Source organism: Lissotriton vulgaris, chromosome 9, assembly GCF_964263255.1.
Source record: "Lissotriton vulgaris chromosome 9, aLisVul1.2, whole genome shotgun sequence".
NCBI classification, from domain to species: Eukaryota; Metazoa; Chordata; class Amphibia; order Caudata; family Salamandridae; genus Lissotriton; species Lissotriton vulgaris.
In genome coordinates, this window is record NC_141697.1 from 390,115,102 (window position 1) to 390,135,970 (window position 20,869).

At 41.2% G+C, this 20,869-nt stretch overlaps 1 protein-coding gene across 1 annotated transcript in view; it reads left to right on the plus strand.

Annotated features, from left to right (window-relative positions):
- LOC147690169 (cholesterol 24-hydroxylase-like) overlaps positions 1–20,869 on the plus strand; it is a 445,247-nt gene that overhangs the window by 277,887 nt on the left and 146,491 nt on the right. The gene's annotated exons all lie outside the window — the stretch shown is intronic.

Genomic DNA, 20,869 nt, shown 5'->3' on the forward strand with positions numbered 1-20,869 from the left:
ACGTGCGTCCTCTGGTAGAAACACACCGTTTAATATTTCACCACACTTCCCCTGCAGTGCTTCACGGATGTTGGTCACCACTGCTGCTGATCTTTAACCTGACTCAGGTGTCTTGATTTATTCATATATATATATATATATATATATATATATATATATATATATATATATATATATATATATATATATATATATATATATATATATATATATATATATATATATATATATATATATATATGAACAAATCTTCAAAAAAACCACACTTCAGTGGACACGAAGACACGGACCCAATGGTTGCAGGCAAGGAGATTTTATTTCAGACCTCTCCGGTTACGCGTTTCGAGCAACTTGTGCTCTTGGTCACACATGGGGCCAGGCCCATGTGAAAGGGCCTGTGTCAGTCTTACAACTGCTGTTAAGCAGGCGCAAGATTTGGACGCAACAGCGTCATAAAAGTGATGCAGTGATATCTCTTAGATTTCCCTGCGTCACCTCTACGACCCTTTCTTGCGTCAATACACCCCTTTTGTATACATTACACCTGACGTAGGTATAATGTGGCGCAGGGGTTTCCAAAGTGACGCATCTGCCTAGATGCGTCACTTTGTAAATATGACTCAATAAGGTGCATTTTTTACAGCACTGGTGCGTCACAAAAAGTGACGTACCGCTGGCGTAAAAGTGTCGCATGGTCTCATAAATGAGGCCTTCAGTCTTCTACTCATGCGTCATATTAAATATATGACGCATTATGTGGCAAGTACTTACAGATACGTCAGTATTTCAGACGTATCTGTAAGCGCAAAAGTGATGCATTGCTGGAGTGTGTCACAAAAATGATGCAACTCTAGCAATGCATCCTTTCACATGGGTCCAGGCCCATGTGAAAGGGCCTGTGTCAGTCTTACAGGTGCTGTTACGCAGGCGCAAGATTTGGACGCAACAGCGTCATAAAAGTGACGCAGTGATATCTCTTAGATTTCACTGCGTCACCTCTATGACCCTTTCTTGCGTCAATACACCCCTTTTGTATACATTACACCTGACATAGGTATAATGTGGTGCAGGGGTTTACAAAGTGACGCATCTACCTAGATGCGTCACTTTGTAAATATGACTCAATAAGGTGCATTTTTTACAGCACTGGTGCGTCACAAAAAGTGACGTACCGCTGGCGTAAAAGTGTTGCATGGTCTCATAAATGAGGCCTTCAGTCTTCTACTCATGCGTCATATTAAATATATGACACAATATGTCACAAGTACTTACAGATATGTCAGTATTTCAGGCGTATCTGTAAGACCAAAAGTGATGCATTGCTGGAGTGTGTCACAAAAATGATGCAACTCCAGCAATGTATCCTTTCACATGGGGCCAGGCCCATGTGAAAGGGCCTGTGTCAGTCTTACAGCTGCTGTTAAGCAGGCGCAAGATTTGGACGCAACAGCATCATAAAAGTGACGCAGTGATATCTCTTAGATTTCACTGCGTCACCTCTACGACCCTTTCTTGCGTCAATACACCCCTTTTGTATACATTACACCTGACGTAGGTATAATGTAACGCAGGGGTTTACAAAGTGACGCATCTACCTAGATGCGTCACTTTGTAAATATGACTCAATAAGGTGCATTTTTTACAGCACTGGTGCGTCACAAAAAGTGACGTACCGGTGGCGTAAAAGTGACGCATGGCCTCAGAAATGAGGCCTTCAGTCTTCTACTCATGCGTCATATTAAATATATAACGCATTATGTCGCAAGTACTTACAGATACGTCAGTATTTCAGACGTATCTGTAAGCGCAAAAGTGATGCATTGCTGGAGTGTGTCACAAAAATTATGCAACTCCAGCAATGAATCCTTTCACATGGGGCCAGGCCCATGTGAAAGGGCCTGCATCAGTCTTACGCCTGCTGTGATACAGGCGCAAGATTTCGACGCAGCAAAAGTGACGCAGTGATATCTCTTAGATTTCACTGCGTCACCTCTACGACCCTTTCTTGCGTCAATACACCCCTTTTGTATACATTACACCTGACTCAATAAGGTGCATTTTTTACAGCACTGGTGCGTCACAAAAAGTGACGTACCGGTGGCGTAAAAGTGACGCATGGCCTAGTCTTCTACTCTTATTTTTTCTTTCACTTTCTCTGTTTCTTCACTGCCTTACTTACCTGGTTTCACACTTACTTGTCTTTATCCAGTCTGTATCTCCACACTTTCCAAAACATCACTGCTATTTTTTTACCCTTCCACACCCCCGTTCCTTTACTACATTTTCTTCGCGTATCCACATTCCCCATGTTCCTTCTCCTCACTCTCCTTCCCCACACTCACATTCTTTCACCCCCCCTACTTCACTTCCCTTCTCCTCTCATCCCTTTCTGTGCTTTCTTACTCATTTTCTTCACCTTAATCAATGCACTCCACTTCACTCACTCTTTATCATTTTTTTAAGAACACAGCTCTTTGATGAGAATTGGAGTTAGTTCTGAAAAGAACTTTTTTTTTCTTCTTTTTTCCTTTTTCACAACAGGAACAAAAACAGGGAATGGGAAACTGCTCAACAGGAGCAAAAACAAAAAAAACAAATTTAGGGCTGGGAACGGCAGCAATGGTTCTCCAATGCTCGAACCATGAGCAGAACACTTTGTTCCCCATAGCAAAGTAGCTGATCACAGTCTCTGCATTTAAGGACGCCTTTGTTAAAAGCAGGCTGAATATTCGGAACCAGCTCTTGCGATCGCCCCCTCACCGATGTTGTTGGTCCTCCGGTTGATGTAGAGGCCCCATCCCTGGAAGCCTCTTGTGCTAGAGCCCTAACACTCTCCCGGGCATAGTTCTGGGGGTGCCTCCTTTCTACATGGCGAATCACAGTTGAATTACCAAAACTGTACTTCTTTCGGGGGTCTCCACGGGAAAGTACAGTTTGGCAGATTTTGCATTCAACTTTTGGTGCATTTACTTTTTTATGCCTGTCAGGTATAGAAAAATATTTCCAGATGAAATGTTCTTTCACCTTCGGCTGAATAGGCTCTTCATCGATGAAATCATTTAAGTCCTCACTGCTGCTGGATGGTCTGGCAGCCATTCTCTCCACAAATTCTTAGCACAGAAAAAAAGAGGTCTTGCTCTCACCAAAGTGAAAGAAGAAGTGAAGGAAAAGGGTGGGGTTTTCATTAGTTGTAAAACAAAACTGTTAGCAACCAATGAAAAGAGTTATTTTAAGGTCACATGACTTGACGCGCTTACGCTACGCGCACTGGAGCGCTTCCGGGGAAGCTTATGGGGTGCGAACGTAGGCGCTTCCGGGGTCGCTTACGCGGCGCAAACGTAGGTGCTTTCGGGGGCGCTTACACGGCACACAAGAGTGACGTTTTGATAGCTTTACAAAAATGAAAATTCATTTTCATTTCGTAAATTATAAATATTGCTTTTATAAGTATGGTACTAAATGTCTTGCGTTATTATTTACTTTTCATACATATTTTTTTAAACGAACGCAGAAATAGCGCTCTCGGTGCGCTCTCGGGAGAGCTTACTGGTGCACGCACCCTGAGCGCCCCAGGAAAAAATGATTTAAAAAAAAAACATTGGAAAAATATTATTATTAAAAAATATATATTAATAATTAATACTTACACAAAACAGCAAATAAAAAAAAAACACAGGTTACAAACTCGATATAGAAACGAAATTAGCTTTTATAAAACCTTTGAAATGTAGAGAAAAAAACTGAGGTTTCACAATCGTTATAGTTAGGAATTAGCATTTAAAAAAACATTGAAATTCCCTAAAAAAAACATAGGTTTCACAATTCTTATAGTTAGGAATTAGCATTTAAAAACCTTTGAAATTCACTGAAAAAACCATAAGTTTCACATTTGTTATAGTTAGGAATTAGCATTTAAAAAACCTTTGAAATTCACTGAAAAAAACATAGGTTTAACACCAGTTAAAGTTATCTGGCCATTTTACTCATACAAAACCATTGCAATTCCCACGTTATAGTGACATGGTCAGTCATGGTCAGTCACATCACTGATGACATCACTGATGACATCTCAAATGACATCACTGATGACATCACTGATGACATCATCCAGTGTCTGTGTTTTTCTGAAAAATAAAAATACAATTAAGTTAAAGTTAATAATTTACATATTAAAGAATGAGTGAATGTATGAGTGTCTGGATGAAGGATTTAGAAGGTGCGTGACTGACTGTATGAGTGAGTGATTATTATTATATGTGAGCAGTTGATTCTCTTGATATATGGGTTCAAGAGTGCATGTGGAAAGAGCTGTATGGGGCTTGACTGTCGGCATGGATGTGTTGGTGAGTGAATGGCTATCTCAGTGCTACACGTCAAAGTAGGTACATATGTAAAACACAGTGCATGTGAGAGTTGCCATATATAAATGACTATACATGAGAGCCTGTGATTGCGTAACTGACTGTATGGTTCAATGTGTACTTGTTTCAGTGATTGTAAAAGAGAGTAAGTATGTGTTACTATATATTTGAATAAGTAAGGTTTAGTGTATATAACTTTGTAGTTGAGGAAATGGGAGTGTGATTGATTCTCTGCATAACTGACTAGGTGTTTGAGTAACTCTGTGAATGAGTGCCAGTGTGTAAGTGTCTGTATAGGTATATGACTGGATATGATAGTGTTCTATTGATGAGTGACCGTATGTATGAGTGATTGTATGGGTGAATGAGTGGATGTGTGTGTAGACCTAGAAATCAGTGAGTGCGTATGTAGTTACTGGTATTGGTGTGCCAATAATTACAGGAATGGTAGTTAGTATTTAACACTGGGTGTATCAAAGGTTAGATTAGAGTGCGAGGAGGTGCATCGTATTATCACATGGATGATGTCCTCAGTGATGTCATCAGTGATGTAATTTAAAATGTCATCAGTGATGTCATCAGTGATGTCATTTGAGATGTCATCAGTGATGTCATCAGTGATGTCACTGACCATGTCTTGAATGATGTAATATGTGACATCATCAGCAGTGGATTGCGGGTGCGCGAGTTATAGTGAGTCCAACTAACTATAACGTGGGAATTTTAATGGTTTTGTATGAGTAAAATGTCCAGCTAACTATAACTGGTGTTAAACCTATGTTTTTTTCAGTGAATTTCAAAGGTTTTTTAAATGATGATTCCTAACTATAACAAATGTGAAACCTATGGTTTCTTCAGTAAATTTCTAAGGTTTTTTAAATGCTAATTCCTAACTATAACGATTGTGAAACCTATGTTTTTTTTAGTGAATTTCAATGGTTTTTTAAATGCTAATTCCTAACTATAACGATTGTGAAACCTCTGTTTTTTTCACTAAATATATATATCTATATATATCTATCTATCTATCTCTCTCTCTCTCTCTCTCTCTCTCTCTCTCTATATATATATATATATATATATATATATATACACTCGTAGAAGGTTACCCTTGTAGGAGAATGCCACACATCAGGATTTTTCACCATTTTATTTGAGGCAAACACAGCTTGATGACTTGCATGCTCCGCTTTAAAATTGAGTCCAGCCCAACGCGTTTCGAACAACAATGTGTTCTTGTTCATGGGCAACAACAGTTAGAAACAGCCGGCAATTTCAGAGGAGCCTTATTAGTAATTTGAGTCCTGCCTCTCAAGGTCGTATGCAAGAGAGCATGCTGGTACTCGTGGGTCCTCCATCAATACCCCAGTGGGTGCTCGGCAAACGTTTACACAACTGATGAAAAAGTGTTCCACAAGTGGGTTAAGCGTGAGCTTTACAACCCACCTAGCTGTAAGTGTTCAGACACTCAATTCGGCAGTCCTAATCCTAGGTGTAAGAAACTTCCGACACCGGGTCCGCTTGGGTTGCAACAGGGCGTCTCCGCGACTTGGACTTGGCCGCATATATGCACTGGTAGAAGGTTGCCCTCGTAGGAGAATGCCACACATCAGGATTTTTCGCCATTTTATTTGAGGCAAACACAGCTTGATGACTTGCAAGCTCTGCTTTAAAATTGAGTCCAGCCCAATGCGTTTCAAACAACGATATGTTCTTGTTCACGGGCAACAACAGTTAGAAACAGCCGGCAATTTCAGAGGAGCCTTATTAGTAATTTGAGTCCTGCCCCGAAAGGGCGTATGCAAGAGAGCATGCTAGTACTCGTGGTTCCTCCATCAATACCCCAGTGGGTGCTCGGCAAACGTTTACACAACTGATGAAACAGTGTTCCCCAAGTGGGTTAAGCGGGAGCTTCACAACCCACCTAGCTGTAAGTGTTCAGACACTCAATTTGGCAGTCCTGATCCTAGGTGTAAGAAACTTCCGACATCGGGTCCGCTGTTCGAAACGCGTTGGGCTGTCCTCATTTTTAAAGGGGAGCATGCAAGTCATCAAGCTGTGTTTGCCTCAAATAAAATGGTGAATAAATCCTGATGTGTGGCATTCTTCTACGAGGGCAACCTTCTACGAGAGTATTATATATATATATATTATATATATGTATATTTTTTTTTTGGGAGAAACCATAGGCAGTTATACTGAGGTCGAGTATATTCACAAACAATGCTCAATTGGGAATACATCCCCCCCATAGTAAACAACATAAAATGTATAGGATATGGCACAATATTTGACCTTAAAATGCCTGTTATGTCTCCATTAACATCAATTTAATTGATATGTAAATAATATGATGAAATGTTATTGGACAAGTTTTTAAAGAGCACTAAGCACTTTGTATTTGATTGTGCATTGTTTTTAAACCATGTGTTAAGAAACACCATATAATACAAGATGGCCGCCACGTTGGCTATTTACAAACATCATCTATGTCAATGATTTGGGAAGCGGCCTATAGGTTTAAAAGAGCGCTTTTTTCACTAACAAACTGACACTGACGAAGCTAGAGTAGCGAAACGCGTCTGTCAGGGGTGAAGGGGGGTTTGCAATAAACATTCTTTAACCGGATTCCAATTAGGCATGGGCGGAAAATCCGTTCCGCTCGCGGATTTTGCGGATTTTCGGGAAATCCGCAATCCGCGAGATTTGCGAATCTCCCGCAAAATCCGCAAATCCGCGAGCAGCGGATTTTGCTCGCACTGCTCGCACTGTTCGCGTGAGTTCGCGTGAGTTCGCGCCCCGCGAATAAGTGCAAAATTGCAGAAATACGATCTTAGCAAAACTGAAAGTAACTACTTACCAGGTTCAAAAGTTCAGGCTCATCATTAGTAGCCATTTCTTGTAGTGCTTCCTGAGGGGCCCCTCCAGAGTTCAGTTGCCAGTTGAAACTATTATGTGACCCTGCTCTGAACCTCAGAATAGTTACACATATGCCACAAAGGTCCTGAATTACAGCTAAGGGAGACAAGCAGGAGCCAGGCTGGAAGTTAAAATCCATTAATCAGCCCCTAATTCATTATTGTCAGTTGGGGCAGGGCAGGTGTTGTAACTAATTTTGCAACAATGAAAGCACTTAGCAAGTGCAAAAGATCACTAATCAGGGCGCACTAAGGAAGCAGGTGCCAGCTAAAAAAATATTCTGTGACACATTAATCAGCCCCAAATTAATTCAGGTCACTTGAGGCAGGGAAGGTGTGCTTTGCTTTGCCGAAAATAATGTACACTGGACAACCAGAGGGTGTGGTGATGAAACAGAGGGTGGCATGGGTGGGCCAGAGGGTGGCATGAGTAGTCAGAGAGTGGCAGTGGTGACAGAAAGTGGCAGTGATGAAGAAGAGTGTCCCAAACAGGCTGGACACGTAGAAACAACAAGTTCGCGAAACTTGCGACCCGACAGGTAAGTTCGCAATTTGCGAAAGTGTACAAAACCCTCGCGAACTGGCAGAAACACGGGCGAACACAAAAAAAAAAAAATCCGCAAATTCGCGGGAATTCGCGGATTTTGCGGATTGCGAATCCGCAAATCCGCAAAATTCGCGAACGCGAGATCCGCAAAATTCGCTCATGCTTAATTCCAATGTGCTCGCCTTTTTCGACTTGGACAAGTTGAAGTGTGTGTAGTTTCTAAGCGCCTCACCAGCGCTGGCGGAGAAGCACCCGGGAGTTGGAGGAGCGACGGCGGTGAAGGAACTGGCGTCTCAAATTGATATGGCCCTTAGCCCCGAGGCATTGCTGAGCAAGAAAAAGTTCGGAGTTGTGGACAACGGACTCTGAGAAAATTATTGCGGATACCGGACTGCTTACCGTATGCCTGTGAGCGGGTGTGAGGAAGACGTCGGCTGACGGGGACCAAACGCAGGCACCAGGTGCGGTGAATGGACCGGCTTTCACATTCTGTGCTTGTGAGATATTTTTTCGCTCAAGCCTCTGTCCCGTAGGAACCGTAGCAAAGTGCAAACCCCCTGAACGTAGTGAGCAATCACCGCCCCATAGAAATAATAAAAGACTCTTTACATACCCAAGTTAAAACCAGTGATGGCGTGTGTTGAAGACATAACAGGTGAGAGAGAATCCGCGGCTAATGTGATGTTCATTGCTCCAATGATCGCCCAGCAAGAGCGAATATTGTAGACACAACGTCGACAATACATAGTAATTTAAAAACACTCTTTCTAAAATTAGAGAAGCTACGATAGAGAGAGAAGTCCGCAAATGGTGGGAAGCCACCTCATTACAGTGGTATATCGATTGCGACAGAGTACCGAGAGGTCTTCGTATATTTACGGTCCCGTCGTATGAAAATCCAGACCCTGCATTACTTAAAGACTGGGCGGAGTACACTTCCGAATCATCAAAGGGGATGGTACGGCTATTAATCAAATATGCGTGGAGTGACCATGATAAATGCCTAAAAGAAATTGCGGAATTTGAGGAGCTGATTGGGAAAGAAAAAGATTCAAAGGCCAGTGAAGACTTAAGAAGTGCCTTGACTAAGAGAATTAAGGACTATGAATTGGGCATTCGGAAACAGAAACAAATAAAATTTCAGAGGGATGAACAAAATTACCTATCTGGCAGAATATTGACTTTTGCTAGAAAGTTCGATGTCACCAGGAAACGACTCACCCAAGGGGCAGTGACTACAAATAACGCAGACACCGAGGAATCCGAGGTTTCAGAAGGTGAACAAACCTCTGCTCCTGCAACAAAAGGAACTTCAGGCGCAAAGCCTTTTTTCGACGAGTATCAAGTGATGAAAGAAACGAGCCTGAGGCCATAACAAAGAAATCGCCCCCCTCACAACCAAGCCAAAGAGGAGAACAAGGCGGGGCAAGAGGGGCAAGAGGCGGTACACAAACAACTGCCTCACCCAGGGTGACTCACAGTGCCTCAAACCGTAGGAGAAAGTAGCACTGACAGAAGAAAATAATGTCATCAATCTGTCTAAAAGAGAACTGACGGTGGATGAAATTAGTGTCCTAAGGAAAGGACTGAGCTTCTGCCCTACAAGCGAATTTAACCTGGTGGACACAAGAATTGATTTTTTTTGGTTTAGGTTCATCAGAAAGTTAAAATTCAAGGAAATCTTCCTCCTTCATCCAAAGAATGTGGCAGTGGGAACACACACACAAAGAGACAATGAAGTAGAGGCAGAATGGAACCCAAATTCTTTGGCAAATCTTCTGCTGACTCCAACTCAATTTTAAATAATAGAGCAGATATCATACAAGAAGATGATGTACCTTTACGACAAACACGAATTCCTAGCAACATGAAAAATAAATCTAAGAAACTGCCCGTTGCACCACATGATGCAATAGACGTTTTTAATGAAGCACTACTTGTGGACTTGGAGAAACTATCAAGAGAAAAAATGAACATGAAATCGTCCAATATCTCAAGAAAAGAGTGGGAAGCCATAAGATCCCTTAAGGAGGATAAAACCATCGAAATAAAACCCTCTGATAAGGGGGGCAACATTGTGATTTTTAATTAGGAACATTATGAACAGGAGGCACAAAAACAACTAAGAGATTAAGAGTGCTACATTCCCATCCAAAGATCTCAGTATGCCAAAACCACAATGCAATATCAAGGGATGCTGACAGGATGGAAAGAGGAGGGCATGCTTAATGATGAGGAGTTCCGATATCTACAATGCGAATCACCTATCTTACCCACTTTTTACCACCTTCCCAAAATCCACTAGCATGCAAAAAGACCACCAGGACGCCCGATCGTGTCCTTGATTGGGAGTCTTTAGGAGAATACATCTCGTTTTATAGACTCGTACCTTGCCCCTATTGTTAAAGATCTCCCATCTTACATGAAAGATACACAAGACTTTCTCCGTATAATGGACACCATTGCCTGGGAAGAAAACATGCTTTTAATTACATTAGATGTGGTCAACTTATATACCTGTATAGATCACGAAGAGGGCTTGATGGCAATCAAGTGGTTTCTGGATAAGAAACCAGAGAAATACAGGACACACAGTGTAATGTTATTGAGCATGATACGTTTCTGTTTATATCACAACATTTTCCTGTTCTCTAGCCAATTGTACAAACAAACAAGGGGTACTTCTATGGGCTCGTGCTTCTCCCCCAGTTACGCGAACTTGTTCGTGGGCTGGTGGGAGAAGCACGAAGCCTGGGCAGAATGCAATGAGATATAAACTGACAACATTTTAATGTGGACCAGGTACATAGATGACCTCTTTATTATTTGGCGGGGTGACCGTACGTCAGCTGAGGATTACATCACCAAGCTAAACAATAATACCAAGAATTTGAAGTTTAATAGCACTATTAGCGCTACTAGTATTTGCTATTTGGATCTGGAGAGTTATATAAAGAACAATACTCTCCAAACGAAACTCTACAGGAAATCAACAGCGGTTAATGCAGTTTTGCATGCAGCTAGCTATCACCCGAAGAGTCTCGTAAGAAATGTACCCTATGGTGAGCTGTTACGTCTAAAGAGAAACTGCTCAATGGAAACTGATTTCCAACAAGCCAAATTTGAGGCGAAAGACAGGTTCCTAAATAGGGCATATTCCAATAGCTTACTACAGCAGGCTTCGACTAAGGCATCTACAGTCAACAGGAGGGATCTCCTGATGCCTAAAGATGTGCCAAAGGTGGAGGATGAGGTGAGAATGATCACCAAATTTAATACCAGGTCTGGTGATCTTGTCCACATCTTAACTGCATCGCTGCTGCGGTTATTTTTGCGCTGTGCGGCTGTTTTAAAATAACCGCGTTACATGACGAGCTCAGCTCGTCATCCGCACACGTCACCCGTGGCTGATGATGAGCTGAGCTCGTCATCAGCATCGAAGGGGTTAAGAAAATACTGGCACATTTTGATGACCGATAGCGTTCTTAAGAAACATCTTACGCAGCAACCCATTAATAACTTATCAACGCTGCCAGTCACTGTCAGATCACGTGGTCCGCAGTCACTATTCCACAAAGATGAAGCCAGTCAGTGTGTCCAACTTAAAAGGGTTTTTCCCCTGTCTTCACTGTAAAGCCTGCAAAGGGAGTAGAAAAACCTTAGAGTATCCAGATAGAACAGGAGAAGGTAGACCTAACAGAAAGATCACAAAATTGTTAAACTGCAACTCAGAATTCACTATCTACTGTCTAGAGTGCCCCTGAAAGAGAAGATATACAGGGAGTACCATCAACCCCACAAAGCTTAGGATCCTAGAACATATGCGGGCTATCGCCAACAAAGATAGATCCTATCCGGTAGCTCGCCATTTCCCCGAATGTCATCAGAGCAACAGAGATCTGCTAAGCTTCTATTGTATAGATCAAGTAAACCGTCAAGAACGAGAGGGGACCGAGAAAAGGCACTAAGAATTTTGGATTTATTTACAAAAAACAATGGTCCCTACATGTGGACAAAATAGCAAACAAAAAACAGTAATCATACACCTAATAAGTAGTTTGTTTTTATGTCCAGCCGGACAAGAATTTTATTTTAAATGTTCTGGTTGATAAAGTGAATTATAAGGCCAAGATAACAAGTGGGCACAGCCGTGACCCACAACAATCAAGACAAAACAACAAAGAAATGGCCAAAAAGGCAAAGCGAAAATCTGTCTGTATACTTGTGTTTAGTGCTACAGACTCAATCTCTTAAACATAACCATACCATTACGTCAAACAATATAGCATTATCATATTGCATATGGGTTTTTTTGTCAACGACGTTTCGATGTCTTTTTTACTTATGACATCATCATCAGGACAAGAATTATCAACATTATTGTTTTGTACAACAGTTATTAACACAATGCCTATTATCGCATTACTTTACATGAAGGAAATGGGAGGCAAGGGGGAAGGAAAAACAGGAAATATGTATAAGTATAGGCATGTTGGGAACAGTTTTTTAAAAACTGAGTGACTTGAGAATTGCGGCGAGTGAAGAGATGTGCAGACATGCTTGTGGCTGAATGGGGTGGGTAATCTGCGAGTGAAGGGGATGGTGATTTGTGTGGATTCCGGGTCTCTATTAAGATCAATGGGATGTGAGGTGGAAATGACTAATCATGGTTTAGCGGTCGTTCTGGTGATCAAAATAGAAATGAGTGTAGCCAAGTGTCTAAAACAATGACATGGCTGGGTCGTAAATGGCGTGAAGAGTTAATGTGTCTAGGTTTATGGATGTGACAATAATCGTGGGCGGTGGCAGGAGAAAGAACCGAGTAACCTACATGTGGGTTTCCTCGTTGGTTTCCTCGTTCAGGATTACTGATGAGTAACCGCGGGGACTTAGGCTTTCTGGGGAAAGAAATTATGCGGTTAACGATTCCGGTCTTCTATTTAAGGCGGAGTGCCGGATCGAGGGGGAAGGACATAATTACCTTACAAAACAAGTCCAGGGCTTCCGTCAGGGTTGTATGGAGTTGCCAGGAAAAGAGCGTGATGGCTCAATCTAAAAAACAGAACGGGGTGGGAGAGTTAGATACCTGCGATGCAAAGTATCAGATTACTCCTTGTTAAAGTACCGGAGGGTGAGAGTCACTTACTTGTAATGGCCATAGCGCTATGGTGAATACGGCAGTCCGATGGGAATGATCTTCTGGACAGCCATGCGACCAGGCTAATCAAGCCTCATGGTCTGTGAAAACCGATGAGGGACTTACTGTGACTAGGTATCTGGGGGAATGTGCAGCAGTGGGGCGGCCATATTGGAGTGGTGAAAAAGATCAGTGTGATTGTGTGAAGCTAATAATGCAGCATGCATTAAGGGAAACAAGTGACTTTTTAAAAACGGTTTTCATTACGGTAATGACATATAATAGAGATTACAATAAGGAGGTCCAGTCTTCAAGGCGGTTGAGGCCTTTTCTGATACTGCCACCTTTTTAGAATCCAATGCAGTTCCACTTTATTGAGCAATTGGGAGAGATCCGCTCCTCTTGGAGGTGGTTTGATTATAGAAACAACTGTCCAAAGTAATTCTTCCTCTCTGTGGCCTTTTTCATGGAAATGTTCAACTAGTGGTGCATTGTCCGTGTTACACCGGATCCTGCTTCGGTGTTGGCCAATTCTTAGTTTTACTTTTTGACTCGTCTGCCCTATATAAATAAGCATGCAGGGACAGAGAATTGCATATACCAAATTCACAATACTCAAGCATTGGCCAGTTCTTAACGCAGGGCAATTGACACTAGAACGTCCTATGTTTGCTTTCAAACGGGCCAAAAACATCAAAGACCACTTAGTAAGAGCATCTCTGCCTATACAACACCTAAAAACTACTATAAATGATACATGGGGTCTCCCACCTTTAACAGGCCATTCAAAATGTGGGAATTGCATTTATTGTGACTCTACCATTCAAGGAAAGTCTTTTGAATATGGTACTATAAAATTTGACCGCAGATATTTTTCCAACTGTAACTCTGTGAATTTAGGTATATGCAATTCTCTGTCCCTGCATGCTTATTTATATAGGGCAGACGAGTCAAAAAGTAAAACTAAGAATTGGCCAACACCAAAGCAGGATCCGGTGTAACACGGCCAATGCACCACTAGTTGAACATTTCCATGAAAAAGGCCAGAGCGAGGAAGAATTACTTTGGACAGTTGTTTCTATAATCAAACCACCTCCAAGAGGAGCGGATCACTCCCAATTGCTCATTAAAGAGGAACTGCATTGGATTCTAAAAACTGACAGTATCAGAAAAGGCCTCAACCGCCTTGAAGACTGGACCTCCTTATTGTAATCTCTGTTATATGTCATTACCGTAATGAAAACCGTTTTTAAAAAGTCACTTGTTGCCCTTAATTCAAGCTGCATTATTAGCTTCACACAATCACAATGATCTTTTTCACCACTCCAATATGGCCGCCCCACTGCTGCACATTCCCCCATATACCTAGTCACAGTAAGTCCCTCATCGGTTTTCACAGACCATGAGGCTTGATTAGCGCCTGGTCGCATGGCTGTCCGGAAGATCATTCCCATCGGACTGCCATTTTCGCCATAGCGCTCCGGCCATTACAAGTAAGTGACTCTCGTCCTCCGGTACTTTAACAAGGAGTAATCTGATACTTTGCATCGCAGGTATCTAACTCTCCCACCCCGTTCCGTTTTTTAGATTGAGCCATCACGCTCTTTTCCTGGCAACTCCATACAACCCTGATTGAAGCCCTGGACTTGTTTTGTAAGGTAATTATGTCCTTCCCCCTCGATCCGGCACTGTGCCTTAAATAGAAGACCGGAATCGTTAACTGCATAATTTCTTTCCCCAGAAAGCCTAAGTCCCCGCGGTTACTCATCAGTAAACCTGAACGAGGAAACCAACGAGGAAAGCCACATGTAGGTTACTCGGTTCTTTATCCTGCCACCGCCCGCGATTATTGTCACATCCATAAACCTAGCCACATTAACTCTTCACGCCATTCACGACCCAGCCATGTCATTGTTTTAGACACTCGGCTATACTCATTTCTATTTTGCTCACCGGAACGACCGCTAAACCATGATTAGTCATTTCCACCTCACATCCCATTGATCTTAATAGAGACCCGGAATCCACACAAATCACCATCCCCTTCACTCGCCGATTACCCACCCCATTCAGCCACACGCATGTCTGCACATCTCTTCACTCGCCGCAATTCTCAAGTCACTCAATTTTTTAAAAACTGTTCCCAACATGCCTATACTTATATATATTTCCTGTTTTTTCCTCCCCCTTGCCTCCCATTTCCTTCATGTAAAGTAATGCGATAATAGGCATTGTGTTAATAACTGTTGTACAAAACAATAATGTTGATAATTCTTGTCCTGATGACGATTTCATAAGTAAAAAAGGCATCGAAACGTCGTCGACAAAAAAAACCATATGCAATATGATAATGCCATATTGTTTGACGCAATGGTATGGTTATGTTTAAGAGATTGAGTCTGTACCACTGAATACAAGCATACAGACAGATTTTTGCTTTGCCTTTTTGGCCATTTCTTTGTTGTTTTGTCTTTATTGTTGTGGGTCACGGCTGTGCCCACTTGTTATCTTGGCCTTAAAATTCACTTTATCAACCGGAAAATTTAAAATAAAATTCTTGTCCGGCTGGACATAAAAACATACTATTTATTAGGTGTATGATTACTGTTTTTTGTTTGCTATTTTGTCCACATGTAGGGCCCATTGTTTTTTGTAAATTGATACTGCCCAAGGTCCCTATGGCATACCTTCTGGGTTCCCTTGTCCTTGTGAAAACTAAGAATTTTGGAGTCTAGGTATATAATCGATCTAAAAACCATGACTCCATGGGGCCTGAATAATGACGAGGAGCTGTGGGTCCACCTTTAACATAATGCATGGGATCATGCATCTTCTAACTGTACATATCCATACTCTAACTGCAGCCATAAGAAATCTAACTACTCCCGTTACACCCAGAAATGTCTGCAGCCAGCCACAAGTTGAAAATGGATTAATAAGAGGAGAAATGCCCATACAGGGCTACAAAACAGGAGAAACCATAGGCAGTTATACTGAGGTCGAGTATATTCACAAACAATGCTCAATTGGGAATATATACTGAGGTCGAGTATATTCACAAAGAATGCTCAATTGGGAATACATCCCCCCTTAGTAAACAACATAAAATGTATAGGATATGGCAAAATATTTGACCTTAAAACTGCCTGTTATGTTTCCATTAACATCAATTTAATTGGTATGTAAGTAATATGATGAAATGTTTGTTATTGGACATGTTTTCTCCCATTCCCGGCCAAAGTCATTGAGAAAGCCGTCAATAGCCAACTCGCCGCCTTCCTCGAATCCAACAACTCCCTCGATCCCTCACAGTCCGGATTCGAGCCAAACACAGCACTGAAACCGCCCTCATCGCAGCAACAGATGACATCCGAACACTACTGGACAACGGAGAAACAGTGGCCCTCATTCTACTCGACCTCTCCGCCGCCTTCGACACTGTTTGTCACAGCACACTCATACAACGCCTCAGCAACATCGGCATAAAAGGAAAAGCCTTGGACTGGATCATCTCGTTCCTAGCTGGGAGAACTCAGAGAGCCTGACTTCCCCCCTTCAAATCAGAGGCCACCGAAGTCATCTGCGGTGTACCACAAGGATCATCACTCAGTCCTACCCTCTTCAATGCTTACATGAGTCCACTCGCTTCCATCGCACGTCAACACAACCTAAACATCATCTCCTACGCTGACGACACCCAACTGATCCTTTCCCTCACCAAAGACCCCAACACCGCCAAAACCAATCTTCACGAAGGCATGAAAGAAGTAGCCGTATGGATGAAAGACAGCCGCCTTAAACTTAACTCAGACAAAACGGAAGTGCTCATCCTAGGATCAACCCCCTCTGCCTGGGACGACTCATGGTGGCCTTCGGATCTGGGCCCAGCACCCATACCCACGGACCACGCACGTAACCTTGGCTTCATCCTAGACTTTTCACTCTCGATGACCAATCAGGTCAACGCTGTCTCATCCTCCTGCTTCAACGTACTTCGTATGCTCAAAAAAATCTTCCGCTGGATCCCCGCCGAGACAAGAAAGACTATCACCCACGCACTGGTTACGAGTCGACTAGACTACGGAAACACCCTCTACGCCTGAATTACAGCCAAATTACAGAAAAAACTCCAATGCACCCAAAACGCAACAGCGAGACTCATTTTGGACATCCCTCGCCAAGATCACATTACCAGACTCCTAAAAGACCTCCACTGGCTTCCCGTCAACAAGAGAATAACGTTCCATCTCCTCACCCACGCACACAAGGCCCTCTACAAACTAGGGCCCGAATGCCTCAACACTCGACTATCCTTCTACACACCCACCCGCCAACTAAGATCATCCAATCAAGGCCTCGCCGCAGTTCCGCGTATCCAAAGATCCACCATGGGAGGTAGATCCTTCTCCTACTTGGCGGCCAAGACCTGGAACTCACTCCCCACTCACCTCCGCCTTACACAGAACCACATCTCCTTCAGAAAAGAACTTAAAACCTGGCTATTCGATAAATAATGAACCCCCTCCCCAAGCGCCTTGAGACCCTCTGGGTGAGTAGTGCGCTATATAAATTCTTGAACTTGAACTTGAACTTTTCAATGAGCACTAAGCACTTTGTATTTGATTGTGCGTTGTTTTTAAACCATGTGTTAAGAAACACCATATACTACAAGATGGCCGCCACGTTGGCTATTTACAAACATCATCTATGTCAATGATTTGGGACGCGGCCTATAGGTTTAAAACAGTGCTTTTTTCACTAACAAACTGACACTGACGAAGCTAGAGTAGCGAAACACGTCTGTCAGGGGTGAAGGGGGGTTTGCAATAAACATTCTTTAACCGGATTCCAGTGTGCTCGCCTTTTTCGACTTGGAAAAGTTGAAGTGTGTGTATATATATATATATATATATATATATATATATATATATATATATATATATATATATATATATATATATATATAAAATATATAAATATTAAATACATAAAGAGTAATATTAACAGTTAAATTATCAAATAAATTAAATACATAAATTAAATTCACTACCCTCTCTATTACCCAAAAGGAACCTCAATCGAAAATATATAAATAAAACAATAATAAAAAATAATAATAACCTAAATAAAACACACAACATTAAAAATATGAATATCTATAAAATACATTTTACAAATTATATTATTAAATACATGTAGCAATCAAGTTATACATATAACAAAGGAAAAATACTTTTCATAATAAATAATCAATACAAAGTGTACATGATTACCAAATAAGTATTTAAAATTATTAAATTTGTTCCCAAAAAAGTATACTTTAAATAACTTCCCATGATATTTCCCCTCACACAACCCACTACAAAAATATTAATCACTAATTAACCTGTACAAAAGAAATACATCAAAAATCACGAATTAAATTTAGATAAATATAATGGGCATTATTAAATCAGACAACGTAAGTAATTAATCACAAATTCTATATTTACTATACATTAAAACAAAGTATTAACATTAGAAAACAATAATGTGTAATTTATTTAATTGAATTAACTTCTCATCATATTGCCGTACAAACCCCAAAAAACCCTACAAAATTATAAATTACTAATTGAATTTAAGTAAAATATAATTACACGTTTAAAATTACAAATCTTTGTAAGGAAATAATAATTATACTGATAATACTAACACCTAAAATTATTAAACTAACTAATATATATTAAAATATTTATGTGTTGTGTTCGGCGACGCTGCAGTCACAGCATTACAAAACACTATTCTGCCTCTACCATACGCCGGCAAGAATAGCGCAGTGGGGCGGGTGGAAGGTATAACTTGTCCTAGATGCAATACAACTGAAGCTGACATAGTACATATGTTCGCACAATGCCCACAACTGCACACCTTGAAAAGGGCCATCGAAGACTTTTTGGAGCGCTCACTGGACATTAAGACTAAACTAAGTGATGAATTGATACTGATGGGGTGAAGACTGAGGGTGAAGATGGCCCTACAGAGTTTTTGTTTGTGGTGGCAGCTGTATTTCGAATTAGCATTGCACGGGCATGGCTAGACAAGACACCCCCAACATTTCAAACTTGGATAGCAAGGTTACTAGCCTCATACAATCTGGAGAAAGCAATATATGAGAGGAAGGGCAGAAGGGCGAAAAAACTGGGAGGGGAGATGTGGCAACCTATTACACGATGGAAAACCGGGCAAATCAGGGAAGGGATTGGGTAAACAGTAGTATGATGTAGGGGGTGATATGCATGGCCAATTTCTTCTTTTTCTTTTTCTACAGGGTTCTGTAGCAAGAATGTATTTGTTTTGTATTATATTGGGTTATGTAATTCTTGTATTTTGTGCTGAAAGTCTGACTGTAATAATTTGGGGGGTAAAAAAAATGCTGTGAAAAAATTATAATAAAAATATATTTTTAAAAAAATTATTATACATATAAAAAATTATATTTTTACCTTCAATATTCTATTGCTGAATATTTTTGCAGTTGAAATGTTTTTGGAAAAATCTTCATGTCACAATATTTTAGAATAGATGTATTTCCCTCACATGGGCATGTTAGTGTCTCCCATCTAATTCTGGGCTGTTTTCCGACCTGTGTGTGACTCATCATCAGCAAAATCAAGCTGCCAAAAGTGTTTTAAGATAATGGGGATGTTTATAAATAAGTGAAGCAGTTTCAGGAGTATCGCCATTTTCGTGACGGCTATTCCATTGGCTTGCAGTTTGTGGTATTTCCTAAAGCCAGCTCTCGGTCAGAAACCCATCTGATACCTTCCTATGCTTTTGTTAGCTATACTGTGGTTGCAGGAGAGTTTTAGTTTGATGGTAATGCATGTTTCAGCATTACTAGGCCGCACTAGGACACATTCACCATCATTCCCGAAATGTTGTTGAAAAGTGTAGTTTTTATGTGTATGGGCTTTCCACATGCATGTATATTTTTCTCTTTGAGAAAGTCAACAAAAATATAGCTTCAGCATGGTCTCTGTGCTAAAGAAATATATAATAATTTGTCCTCTCCTCTGGATGGAAAAGGGAAGAATGTGTTTCAATGACATGTTCAAGGACTCTAAACTGTGCTATGGAATTAGTTGAACACGCTATGGTATTCCTGTGTTTGATAATGTATGATTTCATCTTCCTAATTATATATGTACAGCTTTAACTAATAAGATGCTTTAACAAGTGGACATTTCTAGTGGCATTGTACCAATTTATAGATGTATTGGTTGTATTGAATGCATTTTAATACAAACCTTGTACATAATGCCATGCTAGTAATGTGTGTTCCTTCAGTTCATGAAACATTAGAAGAGACATGCTTTTTGATGAACAGCCAACTTTTTGTTCATTTTATTTTTAGGCACAGATTAGTGGGCTTTTATTTGGAGACAGCCCTTATGTCAGTCCACTTATTGATTTATTTAATTTATTAAGCAAGTGCTTCTGCTTTCTTTAATGATAAACCCACAAGGTTATTAATTATAGAATCTGTCATGTGCTGGATTTATTAATAGCCTTGAACTAAGGACCTTATTAGGAGTTCTGCGGTCCAAACCATGGTGGCATTGTAGCCAATGCGTGCCAGCGGTTCTGCTGCCTTATCACGGTCAGACATCCAAAGTACCCCTGCAATCGCCAGGGATCCATGATCCCCCTTCAGTGTTGCAGCGGTGTGAAGCCACAATATGCTGGCAGTACCTAAGCATATTACGGGTTTTCACACTGCGACCCGTTTCATGGTGGTGAGCCCGCCATGAAAAGGGTGGTGTGAGGAAACTAAGGGAGACCTGTGCTTTTGGGCTTGGGGGTACATGCAGGGGGTCACATGGTGTGCCCCCCTGTCTGTATGCATCCCCTGTTCCTGCACGGC